Source organism: Colobus angolensis, unplaced genomic scaffold, assembly GCF_000951035.1.
Source record: "Colobus angolensis palliatus isolate OR3802 unplaced genomic scaffold, Cang.pa_1.0 Scaffold24, whole genome shotgun sequence".
Lineage (NCBI taxonomy): Eukaryota > Metazoa > Chordata > Mammalia > Primates > Cercopithecidae > Colobus > Colobus angolensis.
The window spans coordinates 11120747-11145838 of record NW_012115599.1 but is presented as its reverse complement, the minus strand read 5'-3'; the positions used below and the strand labels follow the sequence as shown (position 1 = coordinate 11145838).

Sequence of the window (25092 nt, the reverse complement as noted above, 5' to 3'; positions counted from 1 at the left end):
CTCGGCCTCCCAAAGTGCTGGGATTACAGGCTTGAGCCACCGCACACGGCCTGTTGTTGTTTCTAATCTATTTCCTGAATTGTCTCTGGTGTCAGATTTTTTTCTATTTTTTTTTAATTTTGATTTTCCAATTGTATGCTATAGACCTTTCTCAATGTCTGGTGATCTTTGGTTTTCTATTCATATTGTAAAAATAGAAAAGAAGACATCTCACTGAGGACCAGGTATATGGGAGGCCTGTATTGCTTTGGGTAAAGTGCAGGAATCTTGCTTTACAATGAAGTTCTCAGATTCCAGAATGAGAAGGGCTTTAGGTGAGGTGCCGACATCACACTAGCTGCCTCCAGACTCTGTGTTCTATTCTTTTTAGAAAAATATTCTGTGCTATCTGTGCTAGGACTTGGGTAGAAGGGATTGTCATTTCAATTACCCTCCTGTGTTTAGCCTCAACATTCACTTCCACTTTCATTACCCACTGAAGCAGTCTCTCTCTCCTCCCTTATCTGATGAAGCTGTCTCTCCCTTGCTTGAAAACACATCTATCCCCTTTCTTTGCAAGAGAAAGACAATCCTCTCTAACTAAAGGCAAATCCCAGTAAGCTTTTAGAGATAAAAGTTCAAGTCAAATCTAGGAAAAGCTTTACACACAAAAATAAATATAGGGATATTGTCCATTTATAGCAGAACTGGATTCTGTGTCTGCCCACCAAATAAGGAGGAATATAGTTTTAGTTTGGGACTGAATTTACTGATGTGGATGTCCTTACAATTTTGGACTCATTATGCTAGCAGCAGGGAATAGTTCTAACAATATGCTCAGCTGGTTAACCAAAACTCAGACCCACCCTGGTGTTCATTTGACAATGGACCGCACTAAGTTGAGGGGCCAGAAGTTTCTTGAAATTATGCAGAAGTACATAGGAAGCTCCTTCCCTTAGCATTTAGGAGCCAGTGGATCCAACAGTGTTCAATTGTGAATGCGATAGGAAATCTGTGACAGGTCTCAATAGGAATTACAGCAGAGGCCCCTAGAGTAATGGAGCAAAGTCACTGCCTCATAAGCAACTGATTCTTTTCACTTTGGAAAACTGCTCTAGCCTTGCTCTGGGAATCTGGGGGAGTCCAAGGGCTAAGGTCAAAACTGCCCACTGTGAGTTGTCTCAGCTACCTAGCTATGAAGTTGGGCATTCTATGCAACATTTTAGCATAAGCTGTAAGAGGTATAAAATACAGAATGAGGCTCCAGCCATAGCTGAAGATACAATAAGCTGTCTGAATATAAGTAACACATGCTCCCACTATGCCTACTCTGGCAGCTTGCCTTAGAGAATAGCAGAATGCCCTGCCAAGAGCCAGTTGTGCCAGGTGGGACAACACCTCATGAGGATGGGGCAATGGCATGCAGGATCTATTATATGTTCTGAATCATGAACCACTGTATGCGTATGTGTGGCTTCTCCTGTAATTAGAATATACAGGTACAGAAACAATGGGGTGGAAGTGGGATCGTACCTTTCATGATTAAGTCTAATGTGTTTATTACTCATCAAATTATTGCTTCTCCTCTCCATGACTTGGGGCTCTGCTGACTTGGCATTTGGGGATCCAAGAGATAACTGCTTCTATAAGAAGACAAAACAATGTTTCCACTGCTGGTCATGTGGGGCTCTTATACGACAGGCAAAAAAAAAAAAAAGAAGGTCATGATGTTGACTGGGACGACTGATCCTGAAAAATCTTGATCATCGTGGGAAAGAAGGTTGCTGCTTCAAAGTAGGGATGGGGAAATCTTTTTAAAATTTTGATATAGAGTCTCACTCTCTCACCCACGCTGGAGTGCAGTGGCACCCTCATGGCTCACTGTAGCCTTGACCTCAGGATAGGAAAATCTTAATAGAACTCAGGTCTGCTATTCTAAAGGAGGTTTTTTTTTTTTTTTTTTTTTTTTTTTGAGACGGAGTCTCGCTCTGTCACCCAGGCTGGAGTGCTGTGGCCGGATCTCAGCTCACTGCAAGCTCCGCCTCCCGGGTTCACGCCATTCTCCTGCCTTAGCCTCCCGGGTAGCTGGGACTACAGGCGCCGCCACCTCGCCCGGCTAGTTTTTTGTAGTTTTTAGTAGAGACAGGGTTTCACCGTGTTAGCCAGGATGGTCTCGATCTCCTGACCTTGTGATCCGCCCGTCTCGGCCTCCCAAAGTGCTGGGATTACAGGCTTGAGCCACCGCACCCGGCCTAAAGGAGGTCTTAAACAACCATATCCAATGGAAAAAGTTAATGGAAGACTGCTATATCCCTGTAAGGACAGATTTACCAAGGAAGTAATTCTTATGAGGTGAGTTTGGTAAGAAACTCCAACTTACTGAGTTCTTTTATGAAGGCAAAGGGAACGTGACACAAATTATGGAGAGGAAAATTTATACATATCAAACACAGCCCCATAAGCAATTACAGAATAGGGACTATAACCTCTACCCATATTTCTTTCCTCATTGGGTATATATTTATACATTTTAATGAATTTTAAAATTCTTCACCCCCACTTATACTATTTATATTTGGTATGTAAAAGTGTTTATACAATTTCATTTTTTCTTTTTAAAAATATCAGGTTTACTGAGGCCTAATTTCTTTTTTTTTTAACAGGGTCTCACTCTGTCGCCCAGGCGGGAGTGCAGTGGTACGATCTTGGCTCGCTGCAACCTCTGCCTCCTGGGTTCAAGCGATTCTTGTACCTCAATCTCCCAAGTAGCTGGGATTACAGATGCCTGCCACCACGCCTGGCTACTTTTTGTATTTTTAGTAGAAACTAAAAATTTCATCATGTTGGCCAGGATGGTCTTGAACTCCTGACCTCAGGTGATCAGCCTCCCAAAGTGCTGGTATTACAGGCATAAGTCACAGCACCTGGCCAAATTTTTTTCAAATATTTTAAATCAGCAATTGATTGAATCTGAAGATTCAGAACCTCAGAGGGAGACTATGTTGTTGAGAAGACTTACTGATTTGATTAGCTCAAGACATTTTAAAGTATGCATGGTAAAATTTTAATGGTAACCACGAAATAATAAAATTAGAATATATAATTTCCAAACCAATAGAGAGAAGATACATACAAAAGAAAGAAAAGAAAGGAAGAAGAAGGGGGGAAGGAGGGAAGGAGGAAAGGAGGGAGGGAGAGAGGGAGGGAGGGAGGGAGGGAGGGAAGGAAGGAAGGAAAGGCAAAAATCTAAAATGAGACAAGAAATGTGTGTATGTGTGTGGTGGGACGAATATAGTGAAAAGGGGACAAAGCACAAAGCAAGGTGATGGAAATAAGGCCAAATATATCATAATTACAATAAAGTTAGTGACCTAAAAGTGCCATTTAGGACAGAGATACTTAAATTTGAAATAAAAACAAAGTCCAATAATATACTGTACAATAGGCTCACTTAAAACATAAGTCAACAGAGAGGTTGAAAGTAAAAAGATGAAAAAGACTAATCCAGACAAATACTAACAAAAGAAAGCTGAGGTAGTTATATTAACATTAGAGAAAATGGATTTTAAGACAAAAACATTATTAGGAAGGAAGAAGTTTGTTATATAATTTTAAAAATATGCCAGGGGTTTATAAGTACGCAAAAAATTGGTTAAAAAAATAAAAAAGATTTGAATAACACAATTAATTTGTTTTGTTTTGTGTTGTTTTTGGAGGCAGGGTCTCACTCTGTCACCTAGGCTGGAGTGCCATGGTGTGATCTCGGCTCACCGCAACCTCTACCTCCTGGGTTCCAGTGATTCTTCCACCTCAGCCTTCCCAGTAGCTGGACTACAGGCGTGTGCCACCATGCTTAGCTAGTTTTTGTATTTTTTGGTAGAGACGGGGTTTCACTATGTTGGCCAGGCTGGCACGATTTGTTTTTGATCACACAATAGAACACAATAGACCCCTCATCTAAAATTTAGGGAATATTCATTCTTTTCAAGCACATGTGGAACATTTATAAAAATTAAATACCTACTAGTCCATAAAGTGTCAGCAAATTTCAAATAATTGCTATAATAATAACATTCTCTGATGATACTATAATTAAATGAGATGTTAATAATAAAGAAAAAGGCTGTCTGTGCTGGCTCACACCTGTAATCCCAGCACTTTGGGAGGCTGAGGTGGGCAAATTACCTGATGTCAGGAGTTCAAGACCAGCCTGGCCAACATGGTGAAACCCTGTCTCTACTAAAAATACAAAAATTAGCCAGGTGTGGTGGTGTATGCCTGGAATCCCAGCTATGTGGGAGGCTGAGACACGAGAATCACTTGAATCCAGGAGGTAGAGGTGCAGTGAGCCAAGATCACGCCACTGCACTCCAGCCTGGGTGACAGAGCGAGACTCCATCTCAAAAAAAAAAAAAAAAAAGAAAGAAAGAAAGAAGAAACTCTCCATGTATTTAGAAATTTAAAAACACGCTCCTAAAAATGTCAATACTCCCCAGAGTGATATATAAGCTTAATAAAATTTCTACTAAAACCCCACAAGGTTTTATGTAGAATACACAAAATGATTCCCAAATTTATGTGAAAAGGCAAAGGAATTAGAATAGCCAAAATAATTTGGAAAAAGGAATAAAGTGGGGGAACCAGTCTTCCCAATTTCAAGAGTTTTATAGAGCTACACCTATCATGACTGCATGGTATTGGCAGAGGGAGAGATACAGATCAATATAACAGGATACAGAACTCAGAAATAGACCTACACAAAAATGTCTAACTGATTTTTGACAAAGGTGCAAAAGCAATTCAATGACAAAAAGATAGCCTTTTCAACATATGGCACTGGAGTAGTTGAAGATCCATATGCAAAATAAACAAACAAAAATCCATGAACTTTGAAGTACGTCTCATACTTCCTACAAATATTAACTCAAAATAGATCACAGACTTAAGTATAAAGCATAAAACTACAAAACTTTTAGGAAAAAAATTGGAGAAAATATTTGAGACCTAGCACTAGCAACAATTTATTAGATTTGACACTAAAACGTAATTCATAAAAGGAGAGATCGATAAATTGGACTCTATAAAAATAAAAAAACTATTGCTCTCTCAGAAACCCTGTTGACAAGATAAAAAGAAAGGCTAAAAACTGAAGAAAACCACATATCCAACGAAGGACTAGTATTCAGAATATACTCTCAAAACTCAACAGTAAAAAATAATCCAATTAGGTGCCAAATGAGCACATATAAAGATATTTAATATCATTAGCCATTAGGGAAATGCAAATTAAAGCCACAATAAAATATCAGCATATACTCTCTCTAGTTAAAACAAAAATTTTGACATCAAATGTTGGCAAGTATGCAGAGAAACCAAATCATTCATATATTGCTGGTGGGAATGTAAAATAGTAGAGCTGAATTGAAAAACAGATTGGCAGTTTCTTAAAAAAAAAAAAAACTAACTAAATGAAATCTGACTCAACAATTACACCCCTAGGCATCTATCTCAGAGAAATAAAGACTTATATTCACATAGTAACCTGTATATGAATATTCATAGCAGCTTTATCTGTAAATTCTTAAACTAGAAACAACTCAGATGTTCTTCAGTGGGTGAATAAAGAGTGGTACATCCATATTATGGATTATTCCTTAGCAATAGTGACAAATCATTGATAAAGGCAATAATCTGGATAAACCTCCAGGGAATGATGCTGAGTGAAAAAAAATCCCAAAAGGTTATATACTGCAAGGTTCCATTTATACAATTCTTGAAATAACAAAATTATAGAAATAGAGAACAGATGAGTGGTTGCCAGGGCTTAAGACAGTTATAGGAAGGAAATGCACGTGGCTGTAAAAGAACAACACAAGAAGAGATCCTTGTGGTGATAGAGTTGTTCTGTATCTTGACTGCATTAATGTCAATAAGATTGGAGCTGCATTTAGAATGGTGGAGTAAGGATTGCCAAAAACTGATTTCTCCAGAAAAGCAATGAGAGCACTGGCAAAAAATTGTTAAAATCAACACTTTTAGAACTCTGAAAATTAACCAAAGGCTCACAAAAGTCTGAGGAGCATTTTTTCTCTCACACACACACACACACACACAAATGGCTAAATCTCATAAGAGCAAGCTTGATGGCATTTTAACTTGTCCTATTGCCATCCCTCTTTCTGCAGTTTCACAGTAGCCTTGGAAACCAACAACCTTCAATCATGGTAACCCTGAAAACCAGCAACCTAGCAGTCACTGAAGGGGGCAGAATGGGCTTGGAGTTCCCCTAAATGCTCATCTTCCATGAGTTATTCTTTGACTTGTCTGGTAGTTTCCCAGAAACCACAGGGGCTCTCATGGTTGGTCTTTATTGGAACTGACTCAGGGTTAATTCACTGTGAATAGCCTTTTCTTTGGAGTATTTATTGAAAACGATTAGTGGCAACTGTTTAACATCTTGGGTGCCTGAGGTGATAACAGTTGGGGGAAAAAAAGATTATAAGGAAAAACTGAGGAATAAGAATTTTTTTTTTGAGATGGAGTCTTGCTCTGTTGCCCAGGCTGGAGTGCAGTGGCACGATCTCTGCTCACTGCAAACCTCTGCCTCCTGAGTTCAAGTGATTCTCCTGCCTCAGCCTCCTGAGTAGCTGGGATTACAGGCATGTACCACCATACCCAGCTAATTACTGTATTTTTAGTAGAGACGGGGTTTCGCCATGTTGGCCAGGCTGGTCTCGAACTCCTGGCCTCAAATTATCTGCCCACCTTGGCCTCCCAAAGTGCTGAGATTACAAGCATGAGCCACTGTGCCCAGCTGGATTAAGAAATTTATAAGTGTGTTTGGAAAGCTTAATCAGATTCCTGGAAATGTAAACCACATGCATGTACAGGTGACCACACGCATGTACAGGCTGTATTCCTGCCCAGAACTATGTGTGTACCCAGGAAAGGTTTGAGAAGACCTTAATCTCTAACCACTGGCAGACCTTGAGGTTCTGCACAAGCAGAAAGTAAAGACCAAAGCAGAGTTGTCTAGTGTGTGGTAGAGCTTTATGGATATATCCCAACACACGCACAGAGACCTTTGGCAAAGGCTGGGAGACTTATCAATTCAAAGCATTTAAGAAAATATCTGTCCATTTATTACCTGATCACTAAGCTAAACAAGCAGAGGCTATATAGTGGCCAAATGTTATAAAGAATACAGACTTTACAGAATTAATTTAGGAAAGTAACTAGACAAACAAGCAAGAGCAATTGCAACAATAAATTCTGGGGAGGAAGGGGAATTTGATTTCTGGAGTTGTCACATTTTATTATTTAAAACATCCAGTTTTAAATAAAAGTGTATGAGATATGCAAAGAAACAGGAAAAATAACCTATACACAGTGGGGGCTGGGTCAAGGGAAGCAATGAATAGAAACTGTCAGGAAGCCCTGATGTTGGATTTATTAGACAAAGACTTTAAATAGGATAGTATAAAGATGTTCAATTAAAGAAAGCTATATCTAGAGAACTAAAGAAGAGCATGAGAATAATGTCTCACTATAAAGAAAATATTGATAAAAAGATAAAACTATAAACGAGGACCAAACAGAAATTCCAGAGCTGAAAAGTACAATAACTGAAATGAAAAATTCACTAGAAGAGCTCAATAGTAGATTCAAGCTAGCAGAAAGAAGTATTAGCAAACTGGAATAAAGGTCAATTGAGATGCCCCAATATGAAAAACAGAGAGAAAAAGAATAAAGAAAATGAACAGAACTTCAGAGATCTGTGAAACACCATGAAGTGTACTATCATACATATAAAGGAAATCAAAGAAGCACAGGAGAGTGACCTAAAAATAATACTGGAAGAAAAAAAGGCCAAAACTCCCCAAATTTGTGAAAAACATTAATCTACACATTTAAGAAGCTCAGCAGACTCAAAATAAGATAAACTCAAAAAGATTTGCCCCTAGACACATTATAGTCAAATTGTTGAAAGCAAAGGACAAAGGGAATCTTGAAACTAGTGACAGAGAAGTAATTCATCACATACAACAGATCCTTGGTAAAACTAACAACTGATTTCTCATTAATGTCAATATCTTGATTGTGATATTTTCTATAGTTTTACAATTAGGAGAAATTTTACAAATTGGGAGAAACTGGGTAAAGTGTACACAGGATCTCTTTCTATTATTTCTTACAGTTGCATGTGAATCTATAATTATCTCAAAATTTAATTTAACATACTCCTGAAACAATACTTGAGTCCAAGATGAAATTGTAATAAAAGTGTAAAAAATATTTAGAAGTGAACAATATTAAAAATACTAAGTATCAGCACTTGGGAAACAAAATAGTAGTGGTAATTCAAGGTAAACTTATATAGTCTTGTATGCTTATATTGGAAATTAAATCCTGAAAATGACATAATTAAGCACCCAACTGATGACAGTAGAAAATAGAGAATGGACTCAAAGAAAGTAAAAGGAAGCATATAAAAATTATTAAAGCAACAATCAAGAACATACGATAGCCAGGTATAGTAGTGTATACCTGTAGTCCTGACTACTTGGGAGGCTGAGGCAAGAGGATCATTGGAGCCCAGAAATTTGAGTCCAGTCTGGATAACACAGTGAGATACCATCTATAAAAACAAAATAAAATGGTATTTTAAGAAATAATTTTAAAAAATACGATAGAGGGGAGCAATACCAAAAGCTTGTTACATAGGGAAGAAACTAATAAAACTGACAAACTACAGGGGGTGGGGGGAGGGGAGAAGAGAGAGGGAGAAAAAAATATTAGTAATGCAGAGGGGAACATAACTACAGATGAACCATAGACGAAAAAAAAAATGTTTTTAAAACTTAGATGAACAAAATCTTAGGAAAACCTACTTCAAGAAGAAATAAGTCCTATGACCAGTAAAGAAATTGAAGTTAGTAAAAATCTTCTTACAATGCAGCCATCAAGATTACATAATTTATATGATCTGAATGTCCCCTAAAACTCATGTTGTTTCATGTTGAAGCAGTCTCACCAATATAATAGTATTAAGAGGTAGGTAATTCGTCTGTGTCAAAACAGGGAGGATAATAAAACAAAGAGGTAACCCCTTTAGCTAATGATTAATTCATGAAGTGGAGTCCTCATGAATGGGATTAGTGACTTTATAAAAGGGCCCACTCCTTTTGCCCTTTCATCTCTTCTGCCATGTGAGGACATAGTGTTCATCCCCTGAAGGAGGCAACAACAAGGTGCTAACTTGAAAGCAGAGACCAGGTCCTCACCAGACACCAAACCTGCTGGCACCTTGATCTTGGACTTTCCAGCTTCCAGAACTGTGAGAAAGTAAATTTCATTTCTTCGTAAATTACCCAGTGTCAGGTATTTTGTTACAGCAGCAGAAACGCAGTAAGACAGTGAATTCTACCAACTTTTTAAGAAACAGTTTATTCTAATCTTATAAAAACTCTTACAGAAAATAGAAAAAAAGAAAATAAGCCCAACTCACTTATGAGGTAAATAAAACTTGATTCCCTAAACAATCAAATTATAGACAATCTCACTTTGGAGCCTATATGTAAAAATATTAAAGTATTAGCAAACCAAATCAGTGAGATATTTTAAAAAGGTAATATATAATGACAAAGTCAGGCTAATCCAGGGATGCAAGAATGGTTTAATATACATTATATATTTTTTGTAAGTAGAATTTTCCATTGCTAAGAGAATGGTTTAATATTAGAGAAACAATTCTTCACATTACAGATTAAAGGGGTACTTGATATGGAAAAAAACAAACTCAGTTTCTCCTACTATATCCTTACAACACAGAACACTTCTGTGACTCCAGATGTGCGGGGGGTTATACCCACACATCAAGCAAGCAATCCGTTCTGCAGCAGATAACATCTGAGTGTCTTTTAGTTCTATTTGATTCCGACATTATCTACCTGGAGTTCTCTACCCATAGGTTGAGAGATCAGTCCCACAAGACTTCTCTCCACTTTGGATGCAAGTTACAAGCATAGATTGTGCTTACATTGTGCGACCTGAGTTTCTGACCAATTGGCTATAAATTGAGGGTTCCCATGACTCCCTCCTGGGGTTTGATTAATTTGCTAGAACAGCTCACTCAGCTCAGGGAAACATTTTACTTACATTTATCTGTTTATTATAAAAGATATTGCAAAGGATATAGATAACAGCCAGATGAAAGAGATGCATAGGATGAGGTATGAGAGAAGGGGCATGGAGCTTCCATGCTTTCTCCAGGCCTGCCAATTTCCAGGAATCCTATCTGGAAGCTCTCTAAACCCAGTCCTTTTGGGTTTTACGGAAGCTTCATTACATATGCATGACTTATTAAATCATTAGCCATTGGTGATCAACTTGAGCTTCAGCTTCTCTCCCCTCCTCGGATGTTGGGAGGTGGGATAAATATCCCAATTCTCTAAAAATGCCTTGGTCTTTCCTGTGACTAGCCCCCATCCTGAAGCTACCTATGAGCTGACAGCCACTAGTCATCTCACTAGCATACAAAGCATCCCCTTATCAATTATGATTATAACCCCCTTATCATGAAATCCCCTCCAGAGATTTCAAGGGTTTTAGGGGCTGTATGTCAGGAAACAAGAATAAAGACCAAATACATACTTCACAATATCCCAAGGAGAAAACCAATTATTATCTCAATAGCTGCAGAGAAAACATTTTGTGATGATAAAACAATTAAAAGTAGAAACAATTTTCCTTAATTTATTAAAGAGTATCTAACATACCTTTATAGAAAACATCATTCTTGATAGGGAAATGTCAGAAGCATTCCTCTTAACTATGTAATCAGGGCTGGACATGGTGGGAGGCTGAGGCAGGAGGATTGCTTGAGCCCAGGAGTTCAAAACCAGACTGGGCAACATAGTGAGACCCTGTCTCTACAAAAAATATACAAATTTAGGCAGGTGTGGTGGCATGTGCCTGTAGTCCCAGCTACTCAGGTCGCTGAGGTGGGAGGATTGCTTGAGCCCAGGAGGTCAAGGCTGCAACGAGCCGTGATCACACCAGTGTACTCCAGCCTGGGTGGCAGAGCAAGACACTATCTCCAATAAATAAATAAATAAAATAAGTAACAAGATAAAGATTTATACTATCACTTTTTCTATCCAAAACTGTGCTAAAAGTTGGAGTGGGGTAGTGGAGACAGAGACAAAGACAGAGATGGAGACAGAGACAGAGAGAGAGAGAGAGAGAGAAATGATACCATATATATCCAGTGGACCCCAGTCTCTGGCTGGTCCCTTTAGACCCAGGCACCAGGCCTGCCTGCCCACTGATTCAGATACCAGGCCATGCTGTCCAGGGACTCCAGCAATAAGCCTTCTCATAGACCCCACCAGTTGGCCTGCCCAGAATCTCTGAACAAGCTGACTGGTGAAGGGCTTTCCTTGCTGAAGCCAGTGTGCAAAGACTGGAAGAGACGCCTACTTTTGCAAATGCACAGACATCAACACGAGGCAATGAGGATCAAGAATAATCAGGAAAACAAGATACCACCACCAAAGGAACAAAATAAAGTACCAGTAACTAACTCTAAAGAAACAGATCTATGAACTGCCTGACAAGAAATTAAAAATAATAATTTTAAAGTAGACCAGTGAGCTACAAGAGAACACAGACAACTAAGCAAAATCAGGAAAACAAGACATAAAGAAAATGAGTGAGATATTCAACAAAGATAGAAATCATAAAAAGAACTAAACAAATTCTGGAGCTGAAACACACAATGACTGAACTGAAAAAATTCCATAGATACCTTCAATAGCAGATTCCATCAAACAGAAGAAAAAAACCTGTGAGCTCAAAAACAGGACATTTGAAATTATTCAGCCAGGGAAACAAAAAGAAAAAATAGTGGAAAGGAATGAAGAAAGCCCATGGGACTTGTGGGATACCATCCAGTGAACCAATGTATGTATTATGGGATTCCCAGAAGAAGAGAAAGATAAAGGGACAGAAATAATATTTAAAGAAATAATGAGAGAGAGCTTCCCAAATCTGGAGAAGGAAATGAACATCCAGGTCCATTAATCCCCCCAAAAACCCAAATAGTTAACGAGATTTTTACCGAGACACATTGTACTCCAATTCCCAAAGAGAGAATTTTGAAAGGAGCAAAAGAAAAAGACTTGTCACATCCAAAGAAACTCCATAACACTATGAGTGAATTTCCCAGCAGAAACCCTGTAGGCTAGGAGAGACTAAGATGATATATTCAAAGTGATGAAAGAAAACAACAACAATAAAAACTGCCAACTCCAGCAAAGCTATCCTTCACAAATCAAGGAGATATAAAGACTTTCCCAGACAAACAAAAGCTGAGGGAGTTCATCACAACTAGACCTGCCTTACAAATGCTAAGGAAAGTTCTTCAAAGTGAAACAAAAGGACATATGTCAAAGATATATCTGCACTCGACTATTCACTGCCACACTACTGACAATAGCCAAGATTTGGAATCAAAGTTTCCATCAATGGATAAATGGACAAAGAAAATGTGATAAACACACACAATGAAATATTATTCAGCCTTAAACAGAAGGAAATCCACCGGGAATGGTGGCTCACGCCTGCAATTCCAGCAGTTTGGGAAGCTGAAGTGGGAGGACTGCTTGAGCTCAGGAATTTGAGTTCAGTCTTGGTAACCTAGTGAGACCTCATCTGTATAAAAAATTAAAAAAAAAAATAGCCAGGTGTTGTGGCTCACACCTGTAGTCTTAATTACTTGAGAGGCTGAGGTGGGAGGATCACTTGAGCCTAGGAGATGAATCCAGCCTGGGCAACATAGTAAGACATTGTCTCTAAAAAATTTAAAGAAGGAAATGCTGTCACTTGTGACAACATGGATGAACCTTGTAGGGTCCCCAGTTTCCTCTTTCTTTGTTCTGACTCAGAGACAGAGTGCCTTGACCATTCTATGGCCTGGCGAGCTGCATGTTTTCTCCTTTGGGCTTGAACCCAAGCTGGGACCTTGAACATCTCCATGAACTGATATATTTGTTTAGGTTGTTGTCCAAAACACTGAAACATCAACATATTGCTAAACATGTAGAAAATAGCCTTGGCCCTGAGCTAAACTCCTTAAAACCCCATATAAGCTTTATAACCCAATCTCTTTGTTGACATACCTAGGTAGAACATCTTTTTTCTCCCTGTCCATCATGAGGACTGCTGATGCACTCTGCATGTAAGTGCTTTGGACTGATCATTCTGGCATTTAATGCTTCTTTCTTTGGAATCCCTACTCTCTCCATGTCAGGATGGTTTGGTCAGTCCCTTGCAAGAACTTCTCTGCTGCCACTTTTGTGGGAACTTCAGCACTGGACTTGACTAGATAGAACAAATGCGGAGGACATTATGCTAAGTGAACTAAGCCCAAGACAGGCTTGTGGTAATCATTTCACAATGTATACAAATATCAAAACATCATATTGTATATCTTAAATATGTACAATTTTTACTTCTCAATTATGTCTCAGTAAAGCTGGGGGGAAAAAGAAATTAAAGGTCTAATGTTTGAAAGAGAGGATTAAAACTATTATTCACAGATATATAATTCTATAGAGAAAACTCTTAACCTGCCAAATTATTAGAAACAATAAAGGTTAGCAATGTGGCTAAATACAAAATGATATGCAAAAATAAATCATATTTTCAATACAACTAACAGGAGAAAAATTTAAGATACTACTTACAGGCAGTAGTGGCAATGATCAGGCTGGATAAAATTTGCTTTCTAGCTTCCTCCTCCAGTCTTCTGTCAATTCTGTGAGCCCTCCTTAAACCCTAGAATTTCCAATAAATTCTTTTTGTGCTTGAGGCACAAAAAGGTTGAATTAATTAAAAAAAAATTTTTTTTTCTTAGACAAGAGTCTTGCTCTGTCACCCAGGTTGGAGTGCAGTGGCGTGATTTTGGTTCACTGCAACCTCACCTCCTAGGTTCATGCAATTCTCATGTCTGAGCCTCTCGAATAGCTGGCCACCACTATGCCCTTCTAATTTTTTGTATTTTTAGTAGAGACGGGGTTTTGCCATGCTGGCCAGGCTGGTCTCGAACTCCTGACCTCAAAAGATCTGCCTGCCTCGGCCTCCCAAACTGCTGGGATTACAGGCGTGGGCCACTGAGCCCAGCCTTGACCCCACCTTTCAAAAAAAAATTAGATCAGTTGAATTATTTTTTTTTATTTGCAAGCACACATCCTGTAACTACACTATTTGATGTTTTATTTATTTATATTACTTAGTTTTATTTTATCTGAGACAAGGCCTAACTCTGTCACCCAAGCTGGAGTGCAGTGGTGCCATTATGGCTCACTGTAGCCTCAACCTCCTGGACTCAATCGATCCTCCCACTTTAGCCTCCCAAGTAGCTGGGACTGCAGGTGGATGCCACAAGGCCTGCCTAATTTTTGTATTTTTTTTGTAGAGAGAAGGTTTCACCAGGTTGCCCAGGTTGGTCTCGAACTCCTGGGCTCAAGCAATCTGCCTGCCTCAGCCTCCCAAAGCACTAGGCTTACAGGTATGAGCCACTGCACCCAACCTTATTATTTTAATGAGATATTTGGATTAAAATACGTGTGTTGGGGTCCCCAAGATCGCCCCCAAGTCCAGTGATTTTCTAGAAGGAATCACTGGACTCAGTAGTACACAGCTGTACTCATGACTGTGACACGTTGAAAGGATACAGAGCAAAATCAGTAAATGGAAAATACACATTGAGTGAAGTCCAGAGAAAACCAGGCCCAGCCTTTCATGAATCCTCTCCCAGTGGAGTCACTCTTATCTGTTAGAGTGGTGGAGAACATGCCTAAAATCCAAGTCTCCAGATGCCAACTATGTGCCTGGTCTGGTTACCATCCTTGAAGGATCTGCTTACAAGATTGGCTCACTGTAACCTTGAACTCCTGGCTCAAGTGATCCTCCCACCTCAGCCTCCTGAGAAAACTGAGACTGCAGGCATGCACTACCAGGCCTGGCTAATTAAAAAAAAAGAAAAGAAAATTAGAGATAGGGTCTTGCTATGGTGCCCAGTCTGGTTTCAAACTCCTGGCCTCAAGTGATCCTTCCACCTTGGCCTCACAAAGTGCTGAGATTACAGCATGAGCCACTGCACCCAGTCTGTATTTCTTTTTCATGTGTGATATGGTCTGGCTGTGTCCCCCCTCAAATCTCATCATGTAGTTCCCATAATCCCCATGTGTCATGGGAGGGACCCAGTGGGAGGTAACTGAATCATCCGGTAGTTACCCTCATGCTGTTCTTGTGATAGTGAGTGAGTTATCATGGTACCTGATGGCTTTATATGGGGCTTTGCCCCTTTTGTCCATTCTACTTATTGCTGCTGCCATGTGAAGAAGGATATGTTTGCTTCCCCTTCTGCCATGATTGCAAGTTTCCTAAGGCCTCCCCAGCCATGGTGAACTGTGAGTCAATTAAACCTCTTTCCTTTATAAATTATTGAGTCTTGGCACAAGAACAGACTAAAACAATGTAAGTTATCTTTCTTGGAATTAGTAATTCTCTGATTTAAAATTTTTATTTTCTATGTATACACTATTAAATCCATCCAGAAACTCTTCATCAATATTGAAAAACTTCCTCTCATATGGTCAAATGTATGTGTTAATCTATCCATTCCGATTGTTTCTGGAGTCCTTTGTCTTCCTACTCCAATGGTTTCACTTTAGACCTGCCACACAATTCTCTTCCTTGAATTTCCCTTCATCATAATCCATAATCCTGGGGATATCTTTTGCTTCTTTCTTATACTGAATCCTGTATTAGTCCATTCTCACATTGCTATAAAGAAATATCTGAAACTGGTTAATTATATATATATATACGTGTGTGTGTGTGTGTGTGTATATATATATATATATATATATGAGGTTTAATTGGGTCACAGTTCTCTACGCTATACAGGAAACATGGTGGCATCTGCTTCTGGGGAGGCCTCAGGAAACTTACAATCCTGGAGGAAGGCAAAGGGGAAGCCCACACTATACATGGCTGGAGCAGGAGGAAGGATGGAAGCAGGAGCCACACATTTTTAAACAACCAGATCTCACGAGAACTCATTATTGTGATGATAGTAACAAGGGGAAGCAGAAAATCTATCCTCATGGTCCAATCACCTCCCACCCAGGCCCCACCTCCAACACTGGAGATTACAATTTGACATGAGATTTCGGCAGGGACTCAGATCCAAAGCCATTTCCTGGATCCCATGTATTTTACTTTTCTTGTTTTTTTCTACCTCATTTTTTGTGAAAAATGTCATGCAGTTATTTCCTGAGAAAGTATAGATAAATGTGAAATCTTGAATGTTTGCAAATGTCTATACTATTCTCACACTTGATATTTTGGCTGGGCATAGACTTTTCTATTGGAAACATTGTTTCTCAGCATTTAAAAGAGTTTTTTAAATTGCCTGATAGCTTCTTGATACCATTCTGATTCCTAGTTCTTTGTATCTGACTTGCTTTCTCTCTCCAAAAACTTTTCGGATTCTTTCCTTTTCTATCACTAGTGTTCTTGGTTTAGATATTTTTGCATTTATTGTACCAGAGCACTGGGGGAGCCTTTCATTCTGGAAACTCACCACCTTCATTTCTGGGAAAAATTCTCATCTCTTTCTAGAACTACTGTAAATGGAATGTTGAGCTTCTTAAATTCATCTTCAAATTCTCTTTTTTATTCTCTTTTCTGTCCTATTTTCCATCTCCTTTTCTCTCTGGGAGAGTTGTTAAACCTCACCTTCTAACTCTTCCATTACAGACTTTAAAATTTTTTCACATTTTTAATATTCAAGATTTGCTCTTTTCTGACTCCTTCTTTTCTGTCCCTTCTTCCTTCTTCCTTCCCTTTCTCTCTCTCTCTCCCCTCCCCTTGCCATCTTTATTTCTTTGAGACAAGGTCTCTGTCACCCAGGCCAGAGTGCAGTGGTGCGACCTTGGCTCACTGCAGCCTCAACCTCCCGGACTGAAGCAATCCTCTCGTCTCAGCCTCCCAACTAGCTGGGACCACAGGCACATGCCACCACACCTGGATTTTTTTTTTTCTTTGTAGAGATGAGGTTTCTTTATGTTGCCCATGCTGATCTTGAACTCCTGGGCTCAATTGAGCCACTCACCTCGGCCTCCCAAAGTGCTGGAATTATAGGTGTGAGCCACAGAGCCTGGCCTCCCCATCTTTCTTTCTTTTTCTTTCTTTTTTTTTTTGAGATGGAGTCTTCCTTTGTTGTCCAGGCTGGAGTGCAGTGGCACTCTCTCTGCTCACTGCAACCTCTGCCTCCCTGGTTCAAGCAATTCTCCTACCTTAGCCTCCTAAGTAGTTGGGATTACAGGTGCCTGCCACCACACTGAGCTAATTTTTTTGTATTTTTAGTAGATATGAGATTTTGCCATTTTGGCCAGGCTGGTCTCGAACTCCTCATCTCAGGTGATCCGCCCACCTTGGTCTCCCAAAGTGCTGGGATTACAGGTGTGAGCCACCACGCCCAGCATCTTTTTTTTTTTTTTTAAATGAAGACGGGGTATTTCTATGTCACCTAGACTGGTTTGAAACTCCTGGCCTCAAGCGATTCTCCCACTCTGGCCTCCCAAAGTGCTGGGATTACTAGGCATGAGCCATCACCCCTAGCCAGCTACTCTTTGAGGCTCATAGAGATTTCTGTTTTCTTTGGTTCTCTATATTGTCTGTTTTCCCCGTTCTTTTTTCTTGGATTCTGACCTTCATGATACTTTCCTCATGTATCTGTTGGTTTTTGATTGTTTATTCAATGTTAAGAGGTAATTTTTTTTAAAGCTGTTTAAAACTCTGTGTTGGGGTAGGGGTGGGGAATGCTTGATACCAGGTAAGCTTCAGCATAAGGCAAAAGGTGACAGGCTGGATGTTTTAGTGAAGATGTTCCATCGCCAGTATTCATAAATAGGTCTTTTCTCCATCTTCAGAGAGGAATCATGGAATTCTCTAACATTCTGTAATCCATTGCTTCTCAAACCTTAATACGCACATGAATCATGTAGGGAGATCTTAAAACGCAGATTCTGGTTTGGTAGGTCTAGTGTGGGCCCTAAAATTCCACATCTTTAACCAACTCCCTGGAGATGTCAATACTATTGGTTCTTGGACAATAATCTAAGTAGCAAGGTTCTGGCTGTGGGTGGTGGCTCACCTCTATAATCCCAGCATGTTGGAAGGCCAAGTTGGGAGCACTGCTGTTCAAGACCGGCCTAGGCAACAAAGTGAGACCCTGTCTCTTAAAAAAAAAAAAAAATATATCGAGGCATGATGCTGTGTCCCTGTAGTCCCAGCTACTCAGGAGGCTGAGGTGGGAGGATCGCTTGAGCTTGGGAGGTTGAGGCTGCAGTGAGCTGTGACCACAGCACTGCATTCCACCCTGTGCAACAGAGCAAGACCCCATCTCAAAAAACAAAAACAAACAGCAGCAAAGTTCTAAAATAAACCTGGCTTCCAGTGTTTTGCAATGTGACTGGGGGAAGAGGTAGGACCCCTAAGAATTTTGATCTATGAAACATTTATTTCAACTAAAAGGATGGACTGACTAGAAATGTTTTCATGGAATTTTCTCTTAGCTCCTTTCTAGACCACCAGATTCCAGTAATTTGTACCAGATTCCCCCTTCCTCATCAGTCTAGGGAAGGACATGTAATGGTGATGACTGGGGCTGGGGGGAGTATCTTATTATTTAGTATGTAGAGTTTCCCTTTAATTTCCGTTTTCAGTGTGACACTTCATCCCTGTCTTCATTGGTTCCTGGTGGCCCCACGTCTAGAACTTCTTTAGTTCAATTTCTTGAGATAGTAAATCTCATCTGCTGTTCTTTTCCCTCATTCTCTTTGTTGTTGTGGATTTCATTGTCTTGTGGATTTCTTTCATTCTTTACTAACATTATTGAAGTTAGGGGAGGGAGTGGAGACAAATGCATGTGATCAAGCCAGACATTTTAACCATCCAATCATTAAACTTTTCCAGAAATGTCCCACTCATTGTGGACTACTCTTTCTACAGTGTACAATGTAAATTATAAATTGAATTTAAATTTGCCATAATTTCATTTTCTATTTGTTTCACCTTTACTATATTTCCTTTTCTTTCCTTGACTTCTTTTAGGTTGGTCGAATTTTTTATTCTTTTTTTCCTCTGTACTAGTTTGTGAGTTGCATTCTCATTTTTTCATTCTTTTAATGTTAACGATTAGTCTAAAAATTGCAACAGGTATGCTTTATCTACTTAATTGTGGTAAAATTTATGTAAAATAAAAGATAGCTACTCTACAGTTTAAGTTTTGGCAAAGGCATATACCTCTTTCTCCACCACTGCAATCAACTTACAGAATGTTTCTATCACTCCAAAAAGTTTCCTCATGCCCTTTATAGTCCCTCCTCCCCTCCACATCCAGGAAACCACCAATCTGATATCATTATAGAGCAGTCTGCATTTTCCAGAATTTCATATAAATGGAAACATATTTTATTACTACAGGTATTCTTAAGTAATCAAAAGCTAGTATTAATCCTTTCACTGTACCTTTTTCTCAGAGAGTATTTTAATCCCGGAATTCTCTAAAATCCTCTAATTCACTGCTTCTCAACTTTAATATGCGTATAAATCACTTACAGAAATCCTGTCAAAATGCAGGTTCTAGTTTACTATGTGCTATTATTTTTGTGTATTTTCTCTCCCTTTAGTAAAATTATGCCAAGAAGATAGCTACTTTTAGGGTTGGTACTTCTGCTAAAATATGGAATTACATTTTATGGTGTCCTGGCTTCACTCACAGTTAAGAGTTTAGGATTTAATAGAAATCCTAATTAAAGGTTGAAATGATAAGACATTAGATCAAGTTGAACAATTTATACTTGTCACGTACTACTTGCTTTCACGCTTGCTTGGTTTAGCATTCCACTGAGTATACGGTAAAATGTTCTAGCTAGAATTCAAGTTCAAAGAGGATAATGCAAGCCATACTGGATAGCTAATTTAAACCACACTGTATCACACTCAAGCCTGACTAGAACTTAAAGCACGGAAATTGAAGTCATTTCCCAGTTCTAAAAATCATCAGGGTCTCCTGCTCCTTCATGTCTAGCTCCCTACCCAACAGTCTTCATGCTCTGACTTTACCTTACCAGCCCTCTCTCTCATATCCCTCATTTTGGGGTCAATGGGTAACCCACTGTTTCCTGAATCAATCTTATGGCATTCCATGTGTTAAAGACAAGACAGCAGACCCCAAATGGAGTCATTCACGCTGAGAGGTTCCATGACACCAAACCAAAACCTGTATTTTACTGTAAGAGCTGACCCTTCAAGAAATCAGGAGAGAGATGACAGTCAAATCCCATTAAACCAACGAGATTTCATTTATATTCCTATAAAGAAAAATAGTCTTGACCAATCTGCTATTTGCTCATTGTTCCTGATTCATTTCACTTTTTTCTGCCTATAAAACTCGCCTACTTGTTTAGCTCATAGGAGCTCCTTCTATTTTGTAGACTGGATGTTGCTCAGTTCATAAAGAGCTAATAAAAGCCAACTGGATCTTTGGGACTCATTTGTTGAAATTTTATTCTTTGATGCATTCTTTCTCTTCGCTCATGCTGGTGGCTCAGCCTGGACCACACTCCCTCTACCATGTTTCTAGCTGACACCTACTGGAGAGCTTTCAGGTGGAGCTCAGATAGCACTTTCTTCACAGAGCCTTCCCTCTTCTCCCAAACAGAAGAGCTCACTCCATTCTCCAAACTTTGCCACTTTGTTTGCATCTCTCTTGAAGTGCTTATATTGTGGCAAGTTCCAGTTATAAATACCCTTGCTTTATACTGCGACTAGAATGTAAGTGCCTTCAAGTCTAAAAGCATACTCTTTTCACCTTTGTGGCCTTTACAGGCATAAAATAGAACCTTACCAGCAGCTCATAAATAATAATTGAATAAATATGTATTTCAGTGTGACCAAAAGAGGTTCCAGAGAACTTGAGCTGATTCCATCATTTCTTCAAACCTCAGGTTCCTACCTCCAATAGGAGCTCCCGAGTAACCCTTTGCCACCTCTTAATTTGCAATGATTGTACCAAACTGTGAAAACCTCCCAAGTTTGAACTTAGATTTTTCTTCAATCTTCTCCTTTATTCTTATGTCCAGACAAAACAGTTGCTTTGTCATCTGATATCTGATTTGACCCTTCCTTTTCCTCTTTCTCTACCACATTTTCCATCATTCTGCTTAATGCCTTTTTATTTTCATAATGCCTAATTACCTATAGTAAATTCTTCCAGGTTTACTGGATCTCCTGTTCTACTTTCTCCAATACATAAAGAGGATAACAACAGCATTTTATAGAGTTAGTAAGTTGATAAATAAGATACGGTGTGCATATTGGACCTAGTTTGTACATGTACCTACTATCTCTTTGTAGAATCTTCTCCTGCTCATGTCCTCTGGTTTCAGGAGTTGATACATGACAAGCAGCATGTCCCTCTGGCCACAGTTATTGGCTCAGGATGGCTGAGAAATTGCAAGATACACTATGCTGATGACATAATTTGAGTCCCTTGACTTGATCTTGTCTATAGCTAAATGCACCCCTGGGCTTTCTGGTTATGAGAGTTGATTTCCTTTATTAAACTCACTTAAGTTGGTTTTCTGCTACGTGCAACAAAGATCTTTAATAAATGAAGTAGGTAAAGCACTAAGCACAGTACCTTGTACATAAGTGTTAGGTATTATTTTTATCATCCCTGTCCCCTTGCCATACCTCCTACCAAATTCAACCTTTTTCTTATCATCTGCCCATACATCCCAGCTAGGATAATTTCCTTACTGCCCATACATCCCAGCTAGGATAATTTCCTTACTATTCCCTGCATATTTTCCCTTTGCCTGGACTGTCCGACAGGACATTTTACACTCTTTTCACCAATTCACATCCATCATGATTTAGAACTTGGCTTAAAGAAATCTCCCATTCTCCAAGAAGCCTTCTTTGAGTAATGGTGGCTCCATACTCTTCACTGCCTTATCTATTTTTTCTTGTATGTGTTTTCTACTTATTTCTACTGTTCTGGATCGCACACTACTCAAGGCAAGAAAAAATATATTCTATCTATACTTGTGATCATTAGTCCCTTTCTAGATTGAGATTTTGTCATTATTTTCCTAAGAAACTTGTGCAGTATTAGACACACTCTAAGTGGTCAATGAATATGTTTTAGAAATACATAAATGGAATTAAATCTACAGGGTGTGGTACGTTATTCTATTTAAGACCTGTTGTTAACCTAGCTAAACTTTTCCCATTTTCTAAGCAAACTTTACATTCTTAAACCATTTTAATTAGTGTAAAAGTATCACAATGATTCCAACCTCAAATATTCCTCCCAACTGTGGTTTCAGAATCCTTTTAGTCAACTATCTAAGGAAGGAATATTCTATTACAAATAATTTAACAATCAGTCAAGGCCTATTTTTTTTCTCATCATCCACATGTTATTAATACAGTGGGTATTGTGTCTGACCCTTGAGAGGTTTCTTGGCCTGATAAACTAATGACAATAGTGAAGCACTAACAAAGATATCCTGAGATGCTGAAAAAAAGTGTGAGGGGGAAGTGTGAAAGAAAGAAGTGGGGAAAAGGTGATCTTTTTTTGTACTCATGTTTCTTTTAGTTTTAAATGGTAAAACTTTCTCCTAACCGAAATAAGTTGATTTCTACTTACAGCTGGACGATTTTTAAAAACAACTATTTGGAATCAAAGGTCCGCGCCCCTGTTTGTTGAATTTAATTGCTGTACGTTTTATTGAAAATGTCAGGGACTAGTGAATTTAAACCGTTTAAAATAGCGAAAGATTAAAGTGAATTAAATGTAGTGCCTCTGGGATTTCTGATATATGCTCCAAATTTGTTTTTAATAACATAATTGTTCCATGTTACATTTAATATTCCATAACAAGGAACTGGTTACCTGTGCAGTTATGCTCGTAGAAACCAATTCCAAACGTCAAAAACTAAAGTGAGGGCAACTGTAACGTTATCATTAAAAAAGTAGAAGTTGAAATTGGAAGAGAAACACTTAAGTTGAATAAGGTCTTAATATGAAAGCTTTAAATAGAAAAACCTGAAAAAAATCACATGCATTAGGTTGACTTAATGCCTTTTCAACAGCATTTAAATCATTATTTGACTTACAAATGGAAACCAATGCACTTTCTCAAGGTATTTATCCATTCATTTTAGTGGAAAAAGATAAGATAGCTCCTGATCACACGAATGGGAATTGTGCTAAATAAATTTTGAGAGCATCCATCAAGAAATAAAAGTTACTAGTCATATATATAAATGATTATTACATTTCATGTTTTAAAAGAATAAGAAATTCGATATTGTTTCTGTTAGTTTTCAGACTTTCTTTTTCTCAACTAAAAGTACTGTAATTGCCTCTGGGGCTTTCCCTTCCACAATTAATCATCTTTTTCTTCCACACCTTCCCTCCAAATGATTATTCCCCCTAGCTTCAGAACACTTGACACTAATTCATACTATTTCATCTTCACAGCTTTCAAAACATTGCCCTGCCTGTGCTTAGCTCCACAAGCCACCCTCCTTGCATTTAAAAAATTGGTTAACAGAAGCATTTTTGTACTACCTCTTTGCCAGAAGATGCTATTTACTTGGAAACAAATTAGCTTCCTTAATCAAACTTTTGAAACTCTCTATAAATTCCTTAGTATAACAAACATCTATACTTCAAAAGTAGCAGTATGTTCACTTCAAACATTCAGAAAACTTGGATCCTAAACTTTATCCTTCATCCTCCTGACTCTAGAAAACATGTCCTTGATCATCAGAACCAAGCAAGAAATTGAGTCTCACTAGCTATACCACATGTGCCGGCAAACACTTTCAAACTGTCATTGATCTCCACATTTACAGGTAGCTTATCCATACGTCCTTTATAAACATCATTATTTTTGGTACTTAAGACTTCAGTCATATAAGGTAAGCTTTCCAGTTTATAGGCAAAAGGAGGTGGCAATGGAGGCCTTCTCTCTCTCTCTCTCTTTATAAGATCAAAACAAAAGCCAGTTTGGTCTGATGCTGCCATTTGTCAAGCATCTTTTAGAAAGCCGCCTAGTGCACTGAATTAACCAAGTCAGGTTTAAAGTGTTTCCCATGCCCACAGTGACAGACCAGCTATCAGGCATACTTAAGCAGACTGTCAAACTTTTATGTTTACTCTTTTTAAACGGAAAGTCAGATTTTTTTTTTTTTTTTTTTAAACGAATGTCTGGTGCGGAACAAGACGCTCACCTGTACACAACAAAGGCAGGTCTTTCCCGGCTGTCCTCACTGGGGGAGGGGACGGACAATCGCTAGACCTTTGTCCTCAGGTCCTGGGCATGGGGGTTGGGGGAGAAGCGACTTTCTGGGAGTCGTATAGGCACCTGCACCCAAGAAACTACAGACCGGTTTTGACCTCAATGACTGCCCTGGCTTAACCTTTGGAGAGGCCCTTTAGTTCGGGGAGGGGGCTTGCTGCTCCAAACCGTAGCCATGTCACCCACAAGGACTGGGGAGGAAACGACTGACCGCTCAAGAGTCAGGGACCCTTGTCTCTCCCAACTAGACCCGAACGTCCACAGCCCTCTTGTCGGGCTCGCCCCGTGGCGGGCAGGGCCGTCGTGCGCAGGGATCGCGGCGGGTGCAGACCCGGTCTCTGCTCTGTGTCCCCGCCGCGCCCGCACCGCCACCGTGAGGCCGAGCCGGGGACGGTGCCCCGTGGCGGCGGCGGCGGCGCCTCCGCGCTCCTCTCCGCACCGCCCCGACCGCCGCCGCGCCGGGCACGGGCGGGGGGATTTTTTTTTCCCGTTTCCCCCTCTTTCGCGCTCTCGCTCCTGTTCAGCGGGAGAGCCCGCAGAGTCAGGGAGGGAGCGAGGGAAGGGGTGGAGGTGGCGGGGGGAGGCCGGAGGGGCGGATCCTGCCTGGGGGCTGATCCCTCCCTCCCCTCGGCCGGGCTCCGTGGCGGCAGCGGCAGCA

General features: G+C 39.6%; 1 long non-coding RNA gene across 1 annotated transcript in view; it reads right to left on the bottom strand.

The window, feature by feature from the left end:
* Nucleotides 1-24497, bottom strand: part of LOC105514174 — a 48509-nt gene extending 24012 nt beyond the window's left edge. Inside the window, exons 1-2 of the long non-coding RNA XR_001002148.1 lie at nt 24367-24497; nt 8527-8617 (exon numbers count right to left, since the gene is read on the bottom strand). This is a non-coding gene — a long non-coding RNA (uncharacterized LOC105514174). The remainder of the gene's footprint in view (nt 1-8526; nt 8618-24366) is intronic.
* Between the last annotated feature and the right edge of the window lie 595 nt (nt 24498-25092).